The sequence below is a fragment of the Chelonus insularis genome, unplaced genomic scaffold (genome assembly GCF_013357705.1).
Source record: "Chelonus insularis isolate UGA/USDA-ARS -01 unplaced genomic scaffold, ASM1335770v1 contig_30_pilon, whole genome shotgun sequence".
NCBI classification, from domain to species: domain Eukaryota; kingdom Metazoa; phylum Arthropoda; class Insecta; order Hymenoptera; family Braconidae; genus Chelonus; species Chelonus insularis.
Window position 1 is genome coordinate 373,041 of NW_023276482.1, and position 8,998 is coordinate 382,038.

Here is an 8,998-nt window from a genome sequence, read left to right on the forward strand (position 1 = left end):
AGAAATAACAACAGCTAATAATTCTTTCCTAGTAACACAATAGTTACGTTCACGATTATTTAAAGTCTTACTAAAGTAAGCAATAACTTTTTCTTCATAAACAGTCTCACCATTATTATTAACTGGAATCTTTTGAGATAACACAGCACCAATGCCAACATTTGAAGCATCAGTATCAAGAATAAAAGGATAATTTGGATCAGGATAACCCAAAATTGGAGTAGAAGTCAAAATTTGTTTCAATTTTTGAAACGTTTGAAAAGCTAAATCATCCCAAATAAAATCTTTCTTTTCCTGACTAATAAGATATAAAGGTTTTGCAATAGTAGCAAAATCTTTGACGAATTTCCTGTAATAAGAACAAAGACCTAGAAAACTTCTAAGTTCAGATTTATTCTTAGAAACAGGCCAATTAATAATAGCAGAAATTTTATCTGGAGAACTTTTCAGTCCTTCACCAGAAACTACATGTCCAAGGAAAATAATTTCTTTTTGGAAAAATATACATTTTTTAGGATTTATCTTAAGAGAAGCTTGTAAAAGTCTTTCAAAAACATTTTGAAGATGAATAAAATGTTCATCAAGACTTTTACTGAAAATAATAATATCATCCAAATAAACTAAACAAATTTTACCAAGAAGACCTTTTAAAACTATATTCATAAGTTTAACGGAGGTAGCAGGAGCATTACACAAACCAAAAAGAAGAACCTTAAATTGCCAAACCTCATTCCAAATACAAAAAGCAGTTTTAGATCTATCCTCCGGAGCATCTTCAACTTACCAATATCCACTTTTTAAATCAACGGTAGAAAACCATTAAGCACCAAGAACCATATTCAATATGTCTTCTTCATGAGGAATTGGTGTTGAATCCTTAACTGTGACATCGTTTAATTTACGATAGTCAACACAAAATCTAATTTCATCACCTTTTTTTGGAACAAGAACAACGGGAGAAGCCCAAGGACCATTACATGGTTCTATTGCATTCTGTTGTTTCATTTCCTCCATAACTGAATCAACTTTATCCCTATAATGTGAAGGAATACGACGAGGAGCCTGTTTGATAGGAAGTGCATTTCCAACATTAATTTTATGTTGTAAAATTTTGCACTTTCCTAAATCAAAAGAATTTTTCGCACAAATATCCAAATTCTTCAATAAAAGTTCTTCAAAACGAAATTTATCATTGACATCCAAAAATTTTGAAGATCTTTCAAACAAATCTAAAACAAATTCTGGAAGTTTATTCAAAGAAGAACTAATTTTATTAATTGAAACAACTTTATTACTTTCTGAGAATTTTTTATCAAGAAGATCTTTGAAATCAGTAAATAAACCAGACTTGATTAAGAAATCTAATCCTAGAATACATTCTTCTTCAATTTGAGCAAAAACAACCTCTAAATTAACCTTAATATTGGAAATTTTTATTTCTACAGTCTCGATAAAATCAAAATCAAATTTATCACCTGAAACTGTAAAAATAGAATAAGAAATAGAAGAATTATTCGAAACAGTTATTATCCCTTTAAACAAAGAAGAATTAACAACCGTAATATCAGGAGAAGTATCAACTGTCATAATACATTTTTTGCCATTAACTTCCCCTCTAAGTAAAAGTTTCGGTTTAGAATCAGGAGAATAAGAAAAATCAATTGAATTAATTTTTAGTTTTGATGAAATTTTTTTTTGGATGAACTTTCACCAGTAGACTCATTAGAATTATGAATACTTGATAAACTACTTTGAACAGCTTGAAGAACTTGACAATTCTTCTTAGAATGTCCTTTTTCACCACAAATCCAACATTGGAAAATTTGCGAAGAATTTTGATTTTGGGAATTTGACCTAAAATTTCCTTTAAACGAATTATTTTTATCATCCTTTTTAAAATTATTTCTAAAATTATTATTTTTATTGAAATTATAATTATTTTTACTAAAATTATTATTATTCTTATTATTAAATTTATTTTTATACTGACCTCCAAAGGTCAAATCTTCAATCGACTCAAGCTCTAAAGCTCTCTGAGTTGCTAATTGAAGAGACTCAATTCTCTCTGAACGAAGAGAAAATTGTAACTTTAATTTTTTTAATCCGGAAATAAATTGTAAACCAGCAATTCTATCTCACTCTTCGGAAGAGACCGAAGGATACGCAAATTTGACAAGCCTATCCAAATCATTTGAAAAATCAGTTAAATTTTCATTTTCAGACGGTTTTCTAGCTTGAAAACGACTAAAATAAGCTCGAGAAAATTGAGCTTCACCAAAACGATCTTCCAAAATTTTCTTCAATTTATCAAAATTCCCTAAATCTTCTAAACTTAAATTTTTTAAAATGACTTGAGCTTTGTCCTTCAAACAGGACACTAAAATTGATGCTCTAACTTCATTTGTCCACTTATGCAGACGAGCGATAGTCTCAAATTGACGGAAATAAGATTCCCACGTCTGAGAACCATCAAATTTTCCGGGTTTTGCAAAAGCTAAAGAACTATTGTTAACTGAAGAAGTTGAGACCGATTTAACCAAATTATTAGAATTATTTTTTAAATTATGAATTTCCAAATTATTATTGTTATTATTATTATTATGATTATTATTATTGTTATTATTATTATTATTGTTATTATTATTATTAATTAAATTTCTTATCTCTAGAAATAAATTCTGAGTCTCTCTTCGACCTTCCTCGAAACGTTCCTCTAAACGAATCTGATCTCGATTTAGTCTTTCTTCGAAACGATTCAATCTCATTTCTAAAGCTAGAAGTCCTCCATTAGTACCGTCTTCGACACAATCGGCATATTGAGTTCTCCTTCCAGCTCGAGTTTGTCTCCGACTTGGACTCTTTGGCATGATTTTAAAAATATTCTTCCAAAAATCACCAACAAAAATATTCACGGCACGCGAAACGAACCACTTTCTGACACCAATGTAAAATAAGACTCAATAACAACTTCGGAAGATTAGTAAATTAATTAAAATGTTTATTAATGATTGACAGCAATTAATTAAAAGTAAGAATCCGTGCGGTCAACTCAAGTCTCAGACAAAAACTGGAGATAAACAAACTCTCCCCTCGTTGCTATAAACAATCTAATCGTCAAGCAATCGTTGTTAACTAACAAACTGTCGTTAGTCTAATAGTCATTAGATGGCGACATACAAATATTTTACAATATTAATCAACTTAAAAATTGTATTAATCAGATTAGAGAGAAATCCAATTATTATTATACTATTTATTGCGCTTCTAAAGGAATCAGCGCACAATTAAAAAATTTATGCGGCAAATCACTACACACTCCTACAACAGAATCTTATTTTTGTAATACAGAATACTTTTTTATAAATAATGAACCAATCGTTGTTAATCATAAATGTCAGGCTCTTAATATTTTACAAATCGAAAAATGTAGTGATAACAGAATCCGGTGGAAATGTGATCACAATTGTAAAACGTTCTATATTACCGAAGATAATGATCTGTTTCGTAGTAATACAATAAAAAATTACGATGAATTTATTGAAAATCGTGAACGATACATTATTAACGTAATAACAAAGTATATTGCCTTTTTGGAAAAAATGAAAACCCTCACTTTTCGCAATGTTTGCGAAACCCTTGAACAACTTTTTGTAGAACATTCTTTTGGCAAACTTGCGCATTTAGAAAATTGTTATACATTAAGTCAATCTTTGTGACTGTTTATCCATTATTGTTCGGATATTATCACCCCATTATCCAGCCGTGAAAGCGATAAAATCCTTAATTTATCAAAAGGAAGATACTATTTGTTTAAATGAAACTCAAATTTATGATAATTACAACAATGCTTTCATTGCTCTAACAAGAAGATCAATGGATACACCTCGTATCGTATGCGCTTGCTGTCAGAAATTATGTTATAAAAGAGGATATTAAAAAAAATTAGAATGAACGATAAATTGCATTATTAAACATTTGAAAATTGATTGAATTTTGTATGTTTTAATTGAAAAAATAATTATTGCTACTTATATAATTTCATTTATTCTTTTTGAAGCACTGAATACTGCTGCTAGCATATATCTACTGGACATGCGATTCTTTCAATTTATCAATTTAAAAAATCAATCAATAAAAATATTGTTAATTAACATCTATTTCAAATTAATTTACACTTCTATGATTCTTTTTTATAAAGAAGAATTGGTTATGTTAATCATGAATTTATTTTTTGTCATATCTAATGGAATATCCAAAAGAGAACGCCACTATCTATTTCTTGTTTGCTACACTTTAAAGTTTAAAATTGGCATCTCTACTCAGTAGCTAAGTTAATTGGGAGAGAAGTGACCTGCTGAATTCGCAAATACGTTCCGATAAGAGTAGAGTAGTTCTGTATATATGAAGAAGATGGCGCTGGTGTTGCGCAAACAATTCACACATCGTTCAAAAATATTAAAATTGCTACACTTAATTCGATAAGATGAAAACAATGGGGCGTAGGGGGTTACAAAATAACAAGTTAATAATTTGATCTGAATGAATCAAAAGTAACCACTAAAATGTCGCAACAGAAAGGTAAGATGTTTTTTCTAATAAAATAAGTTGTTGAAAACTTTGGAATGATATGGAAAGTTTCCTAGATGTATATTAATTTTTGTCTTTTTCATAAGCGTGAAATTAAGTTAAAATAAATTGATCAATTTATTGGTTAGTTGGGTTAGAATTAATAGGTTTTTCGTTCCACACGTTTCATTGTTGTGAACAATCATAACAATTAATATATAAATCAGATTGTTCAATGTCATTGAAAATTGTCATTTAAGATGATAAGATATCAATTTGAATAACACAACTTTATGACATTGTATTATCTATTTTGATATCAATAGTGAAAATAAATGACAACAATGAAACATGTGAAAAGGACAACGGATTTATTTTAACTCCACGTTACATGTTTATTTTAGAAAATCATTACTATATGTAATGAATGTTTAATGATTTTTAGAGGATCAAAAATTATTATATATTTATATTTAATAAATTTTAATCCAGATGAAATTATTTTACAATAATTATATATATATTGATTATTTTCTAAAATAAGCATGTGACAATAGAGCAGAATGTTTTTTGATATACTCTCTATATATTTTTTTTTTAGAACACGATTATAAAGCTGAAAATATGTATTTGAGAGAACAGCTTTCACGTCAAGCAGCTAGCAAGGCTGAGTTACGAAAAATGGTAGCTGATTTAACAAGTTATCTGAAAGCTGCACCACCTCCACCACCACCACCATCATCAAATGAGCCTGCAGCACTACCACCAGCCGGACTATCAACAGCTCAACTAGCATCGATACTACTACCTGGGCAAACTCAGGTACCATTACGTGAGTTACCACCACAACCACTAAATGAGCCTGCAGCAGTTTCATCCGTGCCTCAACAAGTACAAGGACGAAAGCCTCGACCAACATCGAGCCCATTATCTAGGCAAAGCCAGGCACCATTCCGTCGACCACCAGTGTCTCAACAAGTACAGGCACCATAAGTTAAAAACAATAGTAAGTTTAATGAACTAAAGAGAACTTTTGAACGAGAATTTCTTAAGTATTTGAATTTATATTCAAAGAATCGGAATAAAATGATACTCGTCTTCAAATATAAATACAAATGTCGAAGAAATTTTAGTAAAATAGTTCTATTTAATAATTATGGATTATTTTATAGATTTTAAAGGCCGTCGCCGCCGCAATGGCGGTAGCAATAGACAAAACTGGTGGCTCAATCATCAACAAGCATACGATCATAGAAATGGGCGTACTTTGAAGAATCCAGCCCAAAATAGTTGTCAACATTCAGATAATGCTATCCATTACCATGTTCATTTTACCCATTAAAATAATTAGTACGACTACTATAAAAAAATTAGATTTATAATAGATTTAAAAAATAAAATTTATTCTTCTTTGAATCCATAGTAATTTTCATTTATCAAACATTTTAATCTTACGTAGTTTTTTTAATTTTTTGTTCATAGTCTATTTCGTGTTGTAGACAATTCATAGCAGAATCTTTTGTATCTAAAATGTAATATTTACTGAATGATTCATTATCGTTAGCAACATAGTTTTTAGAATGATAAAATAAATTTAAATTTTGTATATCGAATTTCAGCATAATGATTTTCAATATAATTATGGAGATTTTTGGGATTCTTTCTATTTTCACATGTAGGTACATGTATAGAAGTACGCTTTCTTTGAAAAAAAATCTTTTTTGCTTGTCCACAAAATTAAAATTAATTTGTGTATGGACATAAAATTTGATTTATTAATTAATATATTTTAAAAAAACATGATCATTGACTTTTGCAATTTGTTCATCTATTGAACATTGATTTTATATTTTAATAGTATTTTCACAACTTTTAAATTAAAAAAAAAATAGTATTATAAAGCAATATGGATAGAATTTAGATTCTTTGGATCAATATGATTGAAATTAATATTACTCTCAAAAAGATAAATATAAGTAACAACATAATCAAATTTTCAAGGATTTAAAGATCTCCAATCTAAGCTCCTTTTCCTCATAATAATCATGCTTCTAGCGTATACGTATACCATATATCGTTTTTCTAACTTGCAACATTAAGTAGCTTATAATTATTCAATTAAGTTGCTCTTTAGTTATATCCAATGTTTTTATATACAATTAATAACGTAATGTTATAAGTTATTATTTTATGCACAGAGATAAAGATTTTTCAGCAATACAAGTCTTTGGTATTAACACTTTGATATTTTGGAAAGGTAAATTGGAAGAACGTTTATGCATTTCTACGTAAGATTTTTTCTCTAAACTCCATTCTACTGCCAGTTGATCTGACAATAAATCGAGCTATTTATTTTCTTGGTCTTGGCAACATCTGATAACTCACTGATGACTGTAAGGAGTGATTCTAACTAACAGACAAAATAGATTTTTTGCAGTGATGTTTGTAACATTGGTGATAAGTTTCACACTTTTATATTCTACTTTTGAAATTTTTTCGAATGTTCATAAATTTTACCACCTCTTGCTATTATTTAAGATGTTAATCGTTCTCGAATAAAAGGCTTTTTAGTCCACTCTACCTCATAGAATGTTTCAAGTTCTGAATTAGAGTCTGGTTGAATTTCTGACTGATTGTTGATGGACCAGCTCGAGTTTTAGCCTTTGATGATTTAGGTGTTGAAACTACCGGAGTTGATTTAGTTTTTTGTAATTCTTCAACATTATTAAGTGACATTTTCTCAATATGTGGAGGAGGTGGATCTTCAGCATTTTCATTGATTATTTCTTAAAAATTTGTGCTTGATCAGCCGTCAAAAAGATCTTTTATTTGAACCTTTAATTTTTCTTCTTCATCAGTTTCTACAGAATAACAAGGATCATTATCGTCATCAGATATATGTTCAATGTCTGTAATTATTCCACATGATCCATTGTCATCATTCTTTGTTATGGCATAAACAAATAGATTAATAGGCAACGGTGAAAGAGTTGGAATAATAAAATTTTCAATAAGAAGTTTATTTTTTTCATCGAGAAAATTGACTTTAAACTTGCTTTTAGATTTACTTACTACAATTCTTGGATAATAATTGTTATCAGACCATTTAACAAAACATTTTTTTTCGATTGGCACCACTTTGATCATAAACAGGTATATAACTTTTTAAAATACCAAGAGATTGTCCACTGGGTCTACTTGGTGTTGATGGAGATGCTGAAACTTTGCATTCCTCGTTTTTTTTCTTTGACACTTCCCTCAATATTTGATATTACAAAATTAATAGAACTAATAACAGTTGATGAAATTAAATTGATATTTTTTCATTCTTTTTTTAACTTCTCTGTAAGTTCGTCAGAAACATGATCATGTAGCTTTTTTGCATGCTTGGAAACACCTTGTAGTAAAGAAAATGGATTATCTTAAGCAGATTTGGAAGATCCACTAGAAAAAGCACTTGATGAGCTTGCATAAGATATTATAGAAAGTCTAGATGAGAGAGGAAATGGATGAGAATTCCTGGCTACTGGAACCAAGAGATGCTGGATCTTTATTATCAGATACGTCTGCAATATTAGAAGTATTGCTGTTTCTTCTTCTTGACGAAGTATGAAAGTCATTTATATTTTCACAATAAACTGCTAAAACCTCTTTACCAGCTAATTCTTTTGTAGTCTCATCGATGTGAAGTAGGCATGTGACTTTTAACGAAACATTTATTTCTTTTTCGACTGGAAGAGTTTGGATTTATCTTTAGATATGAACGATTCTCTTTTACTATCGCCAATTAAACTTAATACTTCAGGAATTTTTTCCTTAGAAATGATTTCTATAATAGTTGATTCACTTAAATCTGATGATACACTTGTTGTACGATCACTGTCATTACTTTTGTTTGAATCATTACCTCTATTTGTCATTTTACTTTCAGGTGTTTCGATGGTTTTGGAGCTACTTTTAAATGTATTATTGTCTGTACTTTCTACGAAAGCACTTGGATCTGCGTCTTCCTGCGAAGAATCCAATACAATTTTTTCAACATCTTTATTAAGTTCAACAAATTCTTTCGGTTTTGAAGGTGCTAGTGACTCATCATGAACTACTTTTATACTTTCAACTATCGACATTTATATTTTCTTTTATTTCAGTTTTTTCTGTACCTTCTTGACTTAGTGTTTCCAGAATAATTTGACTTGATACTTTGTAGGGTTTAGTTGTTGATTCATTATCTGAATCAGTATCAGTTTTCTTGTCACTCAGTATGCTCCTTTTCTCTTCTACTATTGTTTTCGGAATTCCATTTACTTTTTTCTATACTTTAGTCTGCTACATCACTCTTCTTATTACCAATCAGATCAAATGTTTTCTTCAGTGAGAAACTGTTGATGAAAAGAATGTGTAAATTTTTACAATCTTCTTGACTAAATTTTTT

General features: G+C 29.3%; 1 pseudogene; it reads right to left on the bottom strand.

The window, feature by feature from the left end:
* Positions 1 to 6,749: 6,749 nt before the first annotated feature.
* On the bottom strand, positions 6,750 to 8,693 carry LOC118065364 (uncharacterized; annotated as a pseudogene).
* Positions 8,694 to 8,998: the final 305 nt, after the last annotated feature.